The sequence below is a fragment of the Sinohyriopsis cumingii genome, chromosome 5 (assembly GCF_028554795.1).
Source record: "Sinohyriopsis cumingii isolate HCF-2022 chromosome 5, ASM2855479v2, whole genome shotgun sequence".
In the NCBI taxonomy this organism is placed as follows: domain Eukaryota; kingdom Metazoa; phylum Mollusca; class Bivalvia; order Unionida; family Unionidae; genus Sinohyriopsis; species Sinohyriopsis cumingii.
In genome coordinates this window covers 16,078,546-16,094,708 of record NC_142965.1, presented here as the reverse complement: position 1 = coordinate 16,094,708, position 16,163 = coordinate 16,078,546, and the positions used below count along the sequence as shown (strand labels likewise).

The window sequence follows — 16,163 nt, the reverse complement described above, 5'->3', positions numbered from 1 at the left end:
TTAAATATTTGGGTAGTGACAGAAAGATTTTAAATATTGTTTTGACAATACTTTCATTAACTGTACGATAAATATTATTCAATTAATGAAAAATCTTTAATATAAGAGTTAATATATGACAAGTAATTGTTTTCATTATAAAATTACTTCTATAAATTAGTAATGTTATTCTTTTTATTATTATTTTTTCAAAATTATTATTATTTCATTTTAAAGTTTCTGCTACTACCAACCGGAATGTGAACTATGTTACCCAAAGGACTGCAAAGAATAAAATAATTCTTCCTAGTGCAATAATTTTTGTCAATTTTGTCATAAGGTAGGTTTTATGTTCCTATTTTTCATTGAAAACTAAATGCACCAGTTTAATAAATCTATATTTTTTATATTGGGACTTTTTCTGTGATATTTTCCTACTTTCAAATAAATATAACACAAATGAATTCGGCCCCGAAGATTATTTCCAATTCTAAAAGTTGTGAAACTTTCCAAGAATTGACGGTGTCTTCTCATAACGTGAAAATTGAAAGTGGAAGATACGGAAACAATAGAAGCGATATATATATATATATATATATATATATATATATATATATATATATATATATATATATATATATATATATATATATATATATGAGAAATTGCGAGAAGTAAATACATAAATGTAAAGTATATATTCTTAGGAAGTAATATTCCAAAACTGTTAATACAAATGTAATGTTAGGCTAATAAATACGAATGATTTAATAAAACGAAATCCATGATAAATAATGTTGATATTACTCATTCAAAAGGTATGGACTCAATTTGCACCCCGCCCAAGACGGACATGTTTCTTTTAGCTTGGGTTGTTTACATTTCCTGTGTTAGTTAGTTTACTGCTGTGACTTGCAATACAACAGGAAAAACATTGCACGAATTTAATTTTACGCAGAGATCACCATAACACTAGGAAAATACTAGAAAATTGGTACCAAGAAAGCATTATATATTGTTGTCAAGGCCAGAGTAGACGGCACCAACGTTTAGCCCAAAACAAGCTTTTTATTTTCTTATGACAGCATTGCATTGTATTTTTATATCTCACTTAGTCCACCTTCAGTGTCAACGCTTTCGTTCTGAAAGCTATGGTGCCGAGATTTCTATGCATAATCTTTCCAGTATTTGCCAGTGTCCACTGGGCCTAGTTCGACCATTATGTTGTCTAATATTCCCAATTCTTGAACGAAATCCGCAATGTTTGATTTAGCGCTACCCAAGCAAGTCATAATTTAATTTAGAATTTTTTATGCATGATGTAAGCGTATTTACACACAGTCTTCTTATGTTGTTATTAATATATGATTTATTTTATATTTTATTTTATTTAATTATTTGTTTGTTAGTTTTACATTTTTTAATTACATTACATGCTATTGTATTGTTACTCTATTTACTGGATTTGACATTTTCCAGAAATTAGTTTGATCTGACTGTTGTTTCGTAAACACTAATAATAGAAACTTTGTATCAAATGCTGACCTATTTCCTGACCTTGATTTTATCACATTACTCATCATATAACAAAGATAGATTTAAGTTTGCTTAATGGGTTATTGTACAAGGGCTTGATAACATAAAGCCCTTTCATTCCAATCTCGTTGGTTTCTAGAGGACATGTAACACATTATTGTCACAAGTTATTCTATGTAGGCCAGACTGAAAAAAATTCTATGTAGTCGTCCTGCCTGAAAAATATTATTCCCTAATATTGCAATGTTCGAATAATTAACAGACAGAATATTAAAGCCTGGGGCGGTCTTAATATCGGCATATATATCGTCCACTGGATTTCTTTCCACCTAGAATTTTCGAAAAGGCTTTGGCACGATTGCTGTTATTTGTTCAATTTTATTAAATACAAAATTGAATAAAAACTACGCGAATCTTTATTGATATTTTATTATCTATCCCAAAATTTAATCTTCAAAAAGTCTCTTAACATAAATAGCTACAATGCTTTGCAGCAGACATAAGTTTTTCCACATTTGCTCCCTTCTTCGCTGCCAATGCTTTTATTTTATATTTTTTAAAATAATTTTAAAAACATATTAATCAATACTTTGATATATGATATTTGTTTTATTTGGTTATCATGTATTGACATTTTCAATAAAAAGGTAGTTTTTATTTTCTTAATACTTGAATATACCCCCAACGCCCCGTATTTTACTTGTATAATAAGTTAAGTAGCTACATTATACATTCTGGTAGTTTCCTCACATTTCCTCCTTACTTTGTTGGCAGTTCATTGGATTTTTAAAATAATAATGATTATTTTTAAGTCCATTAATAAAGTTAAAAAGGGCATCGAATGTTTCACATTTAAGCAGTAACAAAAAATGCCGTAGAATTCCTTAGCAAATTTTTGACGTGTAATGTCTATTTTTATTTATTTAAACTTTTACGAATAATTTTTTTTATGCAAAGTTTATATTAAAATAATTTCATGAAGAACTAATCTTAATTTCATAATTTTGTAATATAGTAAACCTCGACCCCTAACCCCCCAAAGAGAATTCATCCTTTTTGGGAACATGCATTTAGTTTTTGACATGAAAATGTCCTCACAGTTACTTTTTTTTGTTGCCAGCAGCTGGATACGAAACTAAAATTATCGTTATTTTAAAATGTATTCATACCAAGCTGTCGCAAGTCACAGAGAGCCCATATATTTCGAAAACAGAACGTTATGTATGTGGCATGGACTAGTCTTTTTGGAAATGTTTGATGAATATTATTTACTTGATTTAAAAAAATTAAATTAAGAACTTATTTTAACTTTAATAGTTTCTCAGTCTAGACGCCCGAATTTAAACCTTTTTGTCATGTATTAATTTAAATAGCTACCTTATCACATCTGGAAGTTCTCTACAACTTGTCTTCTTGCAGTAAATCAACTTTAACATTTTTGACATTATTTTTAAAATCTATTCAATCCGAACTGGCATATTGAGAGTTTGACAAAGAAAACCGTGTTTTGTAATGCAAACAGATTCGTGGCATAAGATAATTAGCTTGGCAAATTTTAATGAATAATACTTTTATATTCAAAATTAATAAATAACTTGAACAAAACACAACTTGTAATTTTCATAATTTCTGAATATATTCCCCAAAATTCAATTTTTCTTTTGTATCATGCATTAACTTAAATGACAACATTACAACGTCCATGGTTCCCACATTTTTATTCCTTTCTTTATTGACAATAAATTTAGTTAAAAAATTATATATGTATTTTTGCAGAACTGCCCCAATCCATACCCATACCCCTCCCCCAAAAATATTGAAAAAGGTATTAGCATGTTTAAAATTAGACTGAAGGATAAAGAGATTTAGAAAACAAAAATGTACGTATGTTGCGAGCTACTTCATTTTGCCTATTTTGTATGTTTAATAAATATTTATAAAAAATTATTTATATGGAGAAATAATTGTAAATTTCATAATTTTACATTATAGGCCCTTCTTCCACCCCAGCTCGTCATCTTCACTTATCAAATGTAAAATGTTTGATGATATATTGACTGAAATGGTTATTTGATAACATCTAGGTGTGTCTCCACTTTTTACCTTGTTGCTAGTTATTTGATTTAAAAATGTGTTTGTGCCGATTTGCTGCAAGTTATTGACAGCCAGGATAATTTTTGAAAGGACTTGGTATTCGTAATGTTTGACCAATACAACAATGATTTACAAAGCAGAAGGATAGATCTGTAGTTCGGGCTACTCTCTGACGCAAATGTTTTATACATAATATTCACTTTCTTTAAAGTAACCTTTTTTATAATCCGAGGTTAATACATTTTTAAAAAAAATAATCTTAAAACGTGAATAGTTTCTAAATAGCATCTGGATATTTCTTTCTCTTTTTTTGCCAGTAATTGGATTTAGTAATTATATTTAAAATAAATCAATGTTGTTGCAAGACATAGGCAGCCCATCTAATTTTAGACAAGGTAATTGAATCCTTAACGTTTGACCAATACACAAATAATGATATATAATGCAGAATGATATATCTATGAGGTGTGCTAGCCTGTTTGGCTAATTTTTATTGATCGCAATTATTTTATCATTAAAAGTTTTAAATAATTTTAAAACCGAGCCATTTTAATGTTCATATACATGCATATAGACACCCACGTTTCAACCATTTCTCACGCATTAATTTAAATAGCTACACTGCAACATGTGACAGTTTCAACGTATTTAGTTCCTTCTTTATTGCCAGCAGTTTCAAAATTTGTAATTTTTTATTGAAAATATCTAGACCGACCTGCCGCAAGATAAAGAGAGCAAAGAGAAATGATTCGGCCAATATAAAATTACAGATTGATCTGCGTATCTTGACAAATTTATAATGAATACTATTGTATTTAAAAGTTATACAAATTGTCAAAGAAAGTAATATTCGTACTTTTCACAATTTCTGAATATATACTTCAAATTTTAATTTTTCTATCATATATGAACCCATATTCAAACCTTACAACCTCTGAAAGTCTCTACTTTCTTTTTAAAGCTAAACCAATGACATAAAATATTTAGAAATGATGAAGATATATCTGTAGAGCATGCTACGATGTTTGGCAATAGTTTGGTTGAATTTATTTTCCGTAAAATTAATGGAACAAAATTAGATGAAGAACTAATTTTGTAGTTAATATAATAATAATTTTTAATATATAGACACCCATTGACACATCAGTCCCTCTTCCCGCTCCCGAATTTCAATCTTTGATCATGATTAACTTAAATAATGCTTTGGAATCTTTCATGTTTGGCCAAGAAAGAAATGATTTATATTTATATAGCAGAAGGATATATATGTGACATCGTCTTTAATTTTCAATCAAATCTCGGAATAATATTTATTTTATTTCATTTTCAATACAAACTATAATTGATATTTTCATAACCTTTGAATATATAGCCACACATTTTCATAATGAGCTGATAAATAGATCCGACTTTATTGCAGATGGATATTTATCCACATTTATTTCTGTCTTTGCGGTCAGTATCTGGAATTTAGAAACGGTAATTATGTTTCTTTAAAATAGTGTCATACCATACGGTCTCAAGTCATAGAAAGCGCAGTGAAGTTTGAAGAAGAAAAAAACGAACATTTTCATATCTTTAGTATTTTGTACCAATAACAAATAATGATTTCGAAAGGATAAGGATAGATATTTCACGTGCTACTACTTTGATAAATGTCATATGAATAATATTTATTTTCTTTATTTAAAATTTGTTTTAAAAATACAGAAACGTACTAATTCTAATGGTGTATAAGTATTAAATGCAGACATTAAATTTTCATTTTGTATTAATGGACTAAAATAGCACCTTTATGACATATTGCAGTTTCCCCATATATTCTCATTTCCTTCCTCATATAAGTGAATCAAATATTAGTATTAATTGTATTACACACCTAAAAGATATATCAAACAGATTTGGATTTCGAGAAGTTTGGATGTTTCCCGATTCTGTAAATTAATCCAAATTTATTGCAATATTTGAATAAATGGTCGCAGATACTTGTCTATTAGACTTGAGCAATAAATTATAGAATAAGGATAAACTATCTCTGTATAAAACGGTTAAGGGAAATAAAGTCATAGGTACAAGTCAAATTAGTAATAATAATAATTTTAATAAGAGAATTTGAAATAATAATATATTGTTGACATGTAATCTTGCATATAATATCATCAATAGTAACAAACATCCTAAATGTCAAAGTACTTAAATAGTTGGTTCGTGACAAAACAAAATATTTTTTGACAATACTTTCATTAACTGTACGATAAATATTATTCTGTTAATGAAAAACTATTAATATGAGAGTTAATATATGGCAAGTAATTGTTTTCATTATAAAATTACTTCTATGAATTAGTATTGTTATTCTTTTTATTATTACTTTTTCAAATTTTTTATTAATTTCATTTTAAAGTTTCTGCTATTATCAACCGGAATGTGATCATGCTACCCAAATTACTGCAAAGAATAAAATAATTTTTCCTAGTGCAATAATTTTTGTAAATTTTGTCATAAGATAGTTTTTATTTTCCTATTTTTTTTAATTGAAAACTGCAATACACCAGTTTAATAAATCCATATTTTTATATTGAGACTTTTTCTGTGATATTTTCCTACTTTCAAACAAATATAACACAAATGAATTCGGCCCCAAAGAGTATTTCCAATTCTAAAAGTTGAGAAACTTTCCAAGGATTTACGGTGTCTTCTCATAATATGAAAATTGAAAGTGGAAGATACGGAAACAATAGAAGCGATATATATATATATATATATATATATATATATATATATATATATATATATATATATATATATATATATATATATATATATATATATATTAATGAGAAATTGCAAGAAGTAAATACGTACATGTAAAGTATATATTCTTAGGAAGTAATAGTCCAAAAACTGTTGATACAAATTTAATGCTAATAAATACGAATGATTTAATAAAATGAAAAGGATAGATCTGTGGCGTTTCCTTTCTTGTTTGTTAAATCCATGATAAATAATGTTGATATTACTCATTCAAAAGGTACTGACTCAATTTGCACTCCGCCCAAGACAAACGTGTTTTTTTTATCATGGGCTGTAATCATTTTCTGTGTTAGTTCACTGCTGTGACTTAAAATACAACAGGATTGGTTATGAATCCCATTCTGAACTGATGTGTAATTCCTGTTGATATGAATCAGCGTTGCTTTTGAGATCAAAGGACCATTATGGGAATTCAAGGATACCCATAACCTTTTAGGGGTGTAAATAAGGTGAAGTTGTTTGCATTTGAAACATGCACAGTAGAGAGAATGTTGGTATACCGCTATGCTACTTTGATGTAATGTGGCTGACAGTTCTTTGTATATTGTACTTATGGAAATTGTACATGATCTAAGAAAACTGCTAACGAAAATGACTGCTCCCTTGTGCTAAAAAAATCAGCCTGAATAAGTACACTATCTTTAGCACCTATTAAAATCGGGAAATTGAAATTTTGCCCTACTAGACAATATAAGCTTCTGAAAGTGCAATGGATGAATTACCAAATATATAAAATGGAGAAAAAAATATTCTCGGCTCTATTTTTTTTATACAATTTACCTTTGAAGTTCAGAAAGTGAAAATGACAAAGTGGAGCTAGCAGTTTTTTGAAAGGTGCACATGTGGAGTAAGGCCAATCTGTATACTCTATAATCCATATTACGCCCATCAATCATACACCAAAATAAAGGGAATTAAAGGTTCTTTGAACAATATCTAAAATATACAAGGTCTTTCTTAAACAGCAAGTGTAACCAGTGAGGACACCCGGGGAAATACTTTTTCTTTAAAATTCTAACCCCTATGCAAAATACGAAACTCTAGAGTGCCACCTTATGTAAGAGGTTCGCTATAATACCTACAGAGGAGATTTAGGATTGCGAAAGTTGGTTTTGTGACAGGGTGATGTTTTCTTTTTCCGTTTCTGTCTCTCTTTCGCATTTCGAAATAAAATTAAAAAATTACTTTAAATATATTACTTAATGTTTAATTTAAATTTATTTCTTGATAATTACTTTAAATATATTTCTTAATAATTACTTTAAATATATCATTTAATAATTACTTTAAATATATTACTTAATAATTACATTAAATATATTACTTAACAATTACTAAAATATATTACTTAATAATTACTTTAAATATATTTCTCAATAATTGCTTTAAATATATTTCTTAATAATTACTTTAAATATTTATATTTAACAACACGTCTTAAATGAAGTATGATGGGGTCAAAATTTATGCGGAAATTGGGGAAAATGGATAAAGATAAAATGAAGGGTTCAAATAACAGGAAAACATTACATTTTGTAAATAATGAATGTTATATTACAGGGACAAAAGTAAGCAATGTAGTTTATAGACTGGTTTATGCCATTGATTATTGAGTAAACATTTCAATTAACTCCAAAATTTCATTACGACTAGCACAAGAAGTCAAATTAACGTACATCGATACTTTCAGGTCTTTTACAAATGTGAAGTTACTTTTAGAATGTTTGTGAGTAAAAGAATAAAGATGCAGCGTGATGTGCCAGTCAGGTTTTGTAAAGTAATGTGCTGTGTGCTTTGGAACTCCTACAGCATGGCGGAGATATATTTGGCGAGGCAGAGAAGACAAAGTGAATCTCTGTGTAATTTTATTTCCAGTTGATGTTATAGATGCATTCATGACAATGACAAGAGGACAATTAAAAGTAGTGTCAACGACGCATTTATATATATATATATATATATATATATATATATATATATATATATATATATATATATATATATATACACAGAGAAAGAAGAGTTAAAGCTCACTTGCCAGGTTTTATAAGGGCCGAGACGCGTTTTCGGTATGATCTGAGACTATGATTATTTTCCTCGAGATAATATTTGCATCGGGGTCCTGAATTATCATCAGGAAAAAAATGAATTGTGTTTGTTCATAACAGCATCTGCACTCTTACAATAACAACGCAAGTTAGTCCAGAACATCCATTTTTATACTACTACTATGACTCTATGTTCTTGAATGTAACTTTAAGAATAAAAACCCTCGAGTTTAGCACAATCAAAATCATTTATTTTGCAAGGAATACAAAATGAAAATTCAAAGAACACTTACTGTATTGTGAATTAAACCCAACTAATTCTAAAAGTTCTATCACAAGTCCTAATGAATATAATGTTCCGAACGAATTCCATTAATCTTAAATGACCATATGTACCAAGGTCTTGAACGTCTTCATGTACACAATGATATAATCCAGAATGTTTCTGAGTGAGTCCTCAAGAACCCCAAAAGAGTGTTTCCGTGTCATTTTATGTGAAGTTTTATATTTAAGAACGACTTAAACCATAATAATAGCAACACGCCCCCACCCACCGACCCGATGATTTCCGAACAAAATTTATAACCCTAAATTAAATTCTCCCATTAGAAGTTAAAACAATGCAACTGCACAGCCCTTACTCACTTCTTTTACTAATGAAAGCATATAACGGGCTTTACAAACCATTCTTCAAAAATTATTTTATTTGTCTTCGACAATAAGTTCCACCAGTAATTAACAAAGGGTAGGGTCACGTGACGAGCAAGCGATCTCACTTTAAATGGACCAGATTTTGCTTTTGAAAGATCGAAATGCGTAGAAACCAGGAAAAACGAATGCTAAAACAACACATTTCATATGCAAGCGTGAATGTTACCTAATCACTAACAAAGGTAAGTTCAAGTCCTTCGGACATGGTTTATTTTGTGGGCGATTAAGCAAAATTTACACATCGATAAATACCCAAACATGATCGATAAATACCCAAACATGATCGATAAATACCCAAACATGATCATTTAATCGTATATTGAAGAAATTACTGAATATAAACGATGGACTTGAACGTTATCTTAGAGAATTTTGTGAGACCACATAAGCGGAAAAGGGAAGTCAGCAGAGTTTTATTCTATTAAGCCAACTACAAAAGGTGGATCTGAGTTGGGCACAGTTCATGGAATCTGCCTTTTTGCATCGCCTGCAGACATAGCTAGAATAAAAAGTTGGCATGCAGAAAGATTATATAACTTTGCCTTGCCCAGGGGGACATTACTGGAGCCCGTGTTCAGAAATTATATTGGGATTAGTATTGCGAAAAGGTATTAGGAAATGATATCTGCATTAGAAGTATAAACGGCTCGTGATATAGCCCAGAGAACTACCTAGTAGACGGCAATACAGTTTTGCATCAAGAATTCAAGTGTCCTTATGTCAGAGGCGTAAGCAAGCTGCCTTATTACTATTTACCGCAAGTACTATCTGGCCATGAGGTTGCTGTCATATCAGCACACGGTAATCTTGTAGACACACAAGTTCTCGCAGTATCAACTGGATTTTATCCGGAGTCCGATAAAATATTCCGCAGTGGCGACCACAGCTTCCGCGAGAATATCTTTTCACAATCAATATCATGGGTCTTTTTTGCGATTACGATGACTTTGTTGACTTAGGCGAATCTTTTTTAAAGCGGAATTATCACTGTTCCTCAAGAATGATTTGTATATGGAATACGACTACGTTATTACAAGCGTTCAAGACCCGCCGGATTGCATTGCAACTACGAAATATGACATTGCTAAAAAGTATCCTGAAGGTAAGCTAGTAGAAAATGTCAAATATCATGTAAAAATGCATCCTAGGGCGCCAGTCATGACAAAACAACCAAGCGCGTCATATCAAAAGTATGACAGATTGAATTCGAGTCAGAGAAAAAATATAATAATGGATCATTTTTACTTCTGCACAATAATGTCAGCATACAAGAGCTCTCACGTCGCTAAATTACATTTTCTAACAGCCTGTAATACAGAACTGTATGGTACATGATATCAGATCGTTAAATAGCTCATACAAGTTTGCCAAGGACGCCCTCAGACTAATTTATCAGCCATCGAAAAACATTGCACCAATTTAATTTTACGCAGAGATCGACATAACACTAGGAAAATACCAGAAAAATGGTGCCAAGAAAGCATTATATATCGTTGTCAAGGCCAGAGTAGATGGCACCAACGTTTAGCCCAAAACGAGCTTTTTATTTTCGTATGACAGCATTGTATTTTTATATCTCACTTAGTCCACTTTCAGTGTCAACGCTTTTGTTTTGAAAGATATGGTGCCGAGATTTCTATGCATAAATTTTCCAGTATTTGCCAATGTCCACTGGGCCTAGTTCGACCATTATGTTGTCTAATTTTCCGGATTCTTGAACGAAATCCACAATGTTGAATTTAGCGCTACCCAAGCAAGTCATGATTTAATTTAGAACTTTTTATGCATGATGTAAGCGTATTTACACACGGTCTTCTTATTTTGAATTCTAGGTCCGACTTTTCTAAATATGGTTTGCACTGCCATTCCAAATCATAAATAATCAGAAGAAATTGATTTAAGAAAGCGTCCATGCTTGAAGCAGATGTAGCACCAAGTGCTAGATGAATCGCAGACGGTGATAATAGCAGGTGCTTGTAATATTGTTCTGATTATTTCAAGCAGTCTGCTCGTCTGAGATAGTATCTAATATGCAATAAGACCTTCGCGTTGTTCTTGTTCAAGGTGGCTGCTAATGTGATTGAAATCTATTATATATTTTATTTTATATAATTTTATACAACTATTTTTTCGTTAACTGGAATTTCTACCTCAGGCTGCACCTCATAATCAAGCAGTGAGATTTCTGCTTCAGAAACAGGCTTTGGAAACATCGCCACTAGCGTCTCCATTATTGTACCGGAAAATCGTACACTGTACTTTGGAATATATATGCAGAGACCCTCCATGAAGGGTTCTGGTCATGATCTACTGATTTCTGATGGCCTTTGGGTTAGCTCGGGAACATAAAAAATCATCAGCGGGTATCTCTTGAATACAAAGATGATAGAAAACATACTTTTTCTAGCGCCCTTCGCCAATAATGAAGTTCTTTTGAATGTATCTGCATGTCTTCACATTCTTTGTACTAAAAACATTGTAGATAGACCATGCCACTTTATTTATCTCGTCACTAACTTCAAGCTACAGCTGCGACTGTGGTGGATATTCTAGATCTACTATTCTGATGAAATTTGCATAAAAGTATTTTAACTTTGCATCGAATTTATCGTGATACATTCTAGCATGGTTTGATGCTCGCGGTTTAAATATTACGTCAGAACCTGGCGTCTCTGGATCATCAGCAAAGTTTCCTCACGGTATTTCTATTGTTGTTACATTTGTTCCTTAAACATGGTCCTCTAATCATCCAATATGCGTTTGAAAAAAAACTAATAGCAGCCTGAATCTCATTGGCTGAATATGTATTCTTGCAGTGTAACTTAACTCTAAGATAATAAGCCTTTATTGTAATTGTTGATTCTTTTTATTTTGTTTGCAAACTAGGCAGACAATTGACATCTAGTTTGACGTTGATAAGTTTAAAAAGATTTGTTTGCATTTTTCTCAAGATAAACTATATATGGCTTCATGTCAAATGTGTGAACAGAAGACCGGTATACTAATTCACAATCGTCATTTAGGGGTCCGTGAAATATGTTCGTTTTGATACCGTCATCAAGTGCCGAAAGTGCTAATTTCATTTTGAGTTATTTAGAACCCAACGCGTTCAAAAGCCGCGGCAAAAACATCGATATGGTAATAGTTATGATCTTTGTGTATTATGATATGATAATAAGCTTGTTGCTTTGTTTAGATTCTGGAAATTCATCTTGGCTGCTCCAGCTATGTAACTTCTGCTTCGGGCTGTGGTTGTGGAATGTCTGCTTTGGGTTCAGTTTCATTTGCATCCGGAGAAATTTTATTGTCGGCTTCTTTATCAGACAAGCTGATCTCTTGCATTATTGTTTCTACGTCATCACAATCATGGTCAAGTTCACTGTAAAATCTTCTTCTGCCAACTCGTTCTGGCGGGTTTTTAAATTTGTGGATAGTTTTATTTTACGTGAGAGAGGTAACTATGTCAATCAAATTGTCTAAAATCAGTATATATCTCCCAATCTGCTATCATTGTTGTCTAAACAAGAATATGGGCAATCCTAAAAGGTAGTATAGGAGAAAGAGACTTCTGGAATCATTTGCATGATTTTTAGAAGAATGCAGATGCTTTTTCTGATAACAGAATGAGCAGACAAAATTTATTTTCTTAGTGATGGTGAGCCAGGACTCGGAGATCACCATTATTTTGAGGGAAATGATCACAATCTGCGCCCACAGGTTGTACGCGGAGAAAATGTGGGTGCTGTTATAAAATCATGCAAGTCAGCCACACCTCTTCTCACCCTTCACTACAGACGTCAGAGCATTTAAATTTAATACAAAAGAAAGACACAGAAACATTGTTAGACAAGGTTCAGTTTTGATAGGTTATACATTTACTATGCTTTTTTAAAGTTAAAAACAAATTAACGTTTTCTAAGACACTATGACCATGAAATAAAACTAAGAAATTATTTCTTTTAAACCTACCCACATTAAAAATTTGACCATAAAAATCACATGTAAAGCACACTTAAAAGATATTTCGATTTAGATGAAAGCACTACTTACGCTCATGCAATGAGGTCTGCATAATCCTATCAAATATATGCAAAAAAAAAAATGAAATGGCAACGGTTGTGATTTAGTTGATATATACAGATTTGTAAAATTTTAAGAAATATAATGGACTTAAAATCTAATAAATTAACTTGTAGTGCGCCTTATACTTGTCCTCCGACTCAGTTTAATACTACCGTTAACATAGATATCGCACGACTATATAGTCACAATAGACTTCTTGAACATGTACATAAGGAGAGAAAAGAGCAATGAGATTCATTCCAGTTTGGAGTCATTCTTATTTCTTGTGTTCCTGTTTTGACATCGTCTGCAGACGTGTTTTATGTTGTACTTAGATATTATTGAAAGGAAAAACATATGTTTGGACTGTAAAGTACAAATAGAAAGTACTCATTGGACTATATTATTATTCTTCAACTGTTGTGAATTATTCAAAGGAGTTCTGGACAACGCCATTTGACAACGTCAAGATTTTTGACCCACCGGTAGATTTCTGGTTCTGATATTTATACGGAACCTTTCGTTCTATGAACTTCAATATAACTCTTTCAGAAATGTTTTGGATTAATTTTCTAGTACTGTAAGTTCCTCTCACCTTTTAATTTGTAACTACGATAATTAAACTATTTGCTAAGTTGTACAAAACTTGTTATTTGGGCTTCTTTATGTTACTTAGTTTATGACCACAGCGTTGTAACAGATGACAATTACATCAAGGAAACAGAAACATCAACATTCAAGCCATTAAACTTTTTTGAATTGTATAACTCAATTTTAAGATTTGACACTGACGATTTTATGGACAGATATAGAGAACAGTGTGATATGAAATTCTGGAAAAATCATTTAAACTGGTCAGGGTGGATGACACCAGCTGGATGTAGAATATCTTATTGGCATTTTAGAGATCAAGGTGTACTGGCGTTAGTAAGGTCACTATACATATTTTTTATGTCCAGTTTTAGATTCATATGAATCTACAATACCAGTGACCAAGAAACAACCGAATATATTATATAATAAATTTAACATTCCACACATCATGGGTGGAGATTACAGTGAGAGAAAAAATTTTTGTTTGACAATGGACACGAAGAACATGAAGCAGGGTGTTCGGGAGACTGCACCAGCTGATGTGCAGATTGATTACAGATTTCGTTATAATTATGGGAATACATTGTGGCACACTGGAGAAAATTGTAGACTGATGAAATTTTTCAGTGGCAACAACTGATGAAAAAATAAGATGAACTTGTTTTTTTTTTCCTCTTCAAGATAGCACAGGTCTAGTTCAGTAAGGTATCTCATGGTCATATCAGGCCATCTGTTTTTATCTGAGATGTACTTTAGGGCATTCGATTTCAAAGGAAAAGACATACTTTTAACACACACACACACACACACACACACACACACACACACACACAGCTACTAGAAACAATAACTATAGGACAGCAAGGCTTTGACTTGGATAAAAGAAGTATTACAAGAATTAAACAATATAATTCCGATTGCTGGTGGAAATTTATGGTAATACTGTTTATTGTTATTAATATCGTTTATTGCATGTTGGTACGGTTGTGAAATATGGTATCACAACTAGATACAACATTAACTTTAACATAAAACGTCTGATAGCTTGGATTGATCACTGCTTTAAACACGACATTGTAAAATGTATGATTCCAACATTTGATAAACGGCATTTCATCAACAACATAACGACCGTAAACTACAAGAAAAGAAGAAAATATGAGTAACATATATGCAGGCAAAAAGGATACAGCTTGGAATAGTCTTGAAAGACGGAACCGCGCATGATTTTAAGGACAAAGGACCCAAAACAAAATGTCCTTTATACCTGTATTCATGGTTGCGGGAACTGCTTGTATGTGTTCCAAATAGGTCATGAAACCCTAACTCTTTTTGTTGCAGTATGTGCACCTTTGATAAAAGATGTGCAAAAACATGGACCAAATGCTGCTAAAATAATTAAAATTACACGATCACACAGGACAGAAATAATTCTTCGGCTTTCTCCAAGAGCCAGAGTTTTGCATGCCAGTAATTCGAAGCAAGCTGTTGCTGCTGCTTGCTTTAATAATTTACACGGCAAAAAGGCAATATTTATAAAGTATTTTTATTATTTAAGAAAATAGATGCAGCAGGATTTGGAAACAGACATTACTTTTAAGCAAGTTTGCTGCAGGTGGGTTTTTTTTTAATTCACACCAATAACTGTAGTAATTGCGGCAATTGTCACACATTTCGCATAGAACACTCTTTTTAGTCCTTCACCACTTGGTGCTTATTCCCTAACTTTAAAATTTTCTTTAAAGATTTATTTAAATACTTATTTAAATTTCTTTAAATAATTATTTAAACAACTATTTAAATACTTATTTAAATACTTATTTAAAGTTACGCTCTATGTCTGTTAACTGTTCAACCCTACAATATATACATATCCATTGTCATGACAAGACCAACCTGTTTAAAATCAGATCGCTTAAGTCCGACGCAGGACTGTGGAGATAATTTATTTTATTTTTTTAAATATTTTTTTAATTCGGTTGGTAACAAAGGCTGCCAGACAAAAAAATCTGGAAGATCCCTTTATTTAAATTTGCAATATACGAAACTCAGGAGTGGAACCTATGCGCCATTTGCTTAAATCATACCAATATTATTTATTTTTATTTAAAAAAAAATCAGACTTCAACTTATATGTTATAAACTAACAAATCTATGTTTTCTTTACACATTTTAAGTCACTGGAGTAAATCCATATCTTACTTTCTTCACTTTAAAAAAAATACCCCCCCCCCCCGAAAACCAAAACCAAGACAAAACAGACTACCAAAATACAGCAACAGTCCGGATATGACTCAAACTAGACGGTTTCGGTGTCTGCTTTTG

General features: G+C 31.4%; 1 protein-coding gene across 3 annotated transcripts in view; it reads left to right on the top strand.

Moving 5' to 3' along the window:
• The window catches only part of LOC149798698 (kelch repeat and BTB domain-containing protein 2-like), a 62,173-nt gene that overhangs the window by 11,427 nt on the left and 34,583 nt on the right, over window positions 1-16,163 (top strand). Inside the window, exon 1 of one of the 3 annotated variants that reach the window (XM_089957541.1) lies at window positions 10,108-10,284. The exons of the other annotated variants lie outside the window; for them this stretch is intronic. The gene's annotated coding sequence lies outside the window, so the exon portion shown is untranslated. Of the gene's footprint in view, window positions 1-10,107; window positions 10,285-16,163 lie in introns of those variants that run through there. 3 annotated transcript variants of the gene reach the window in all.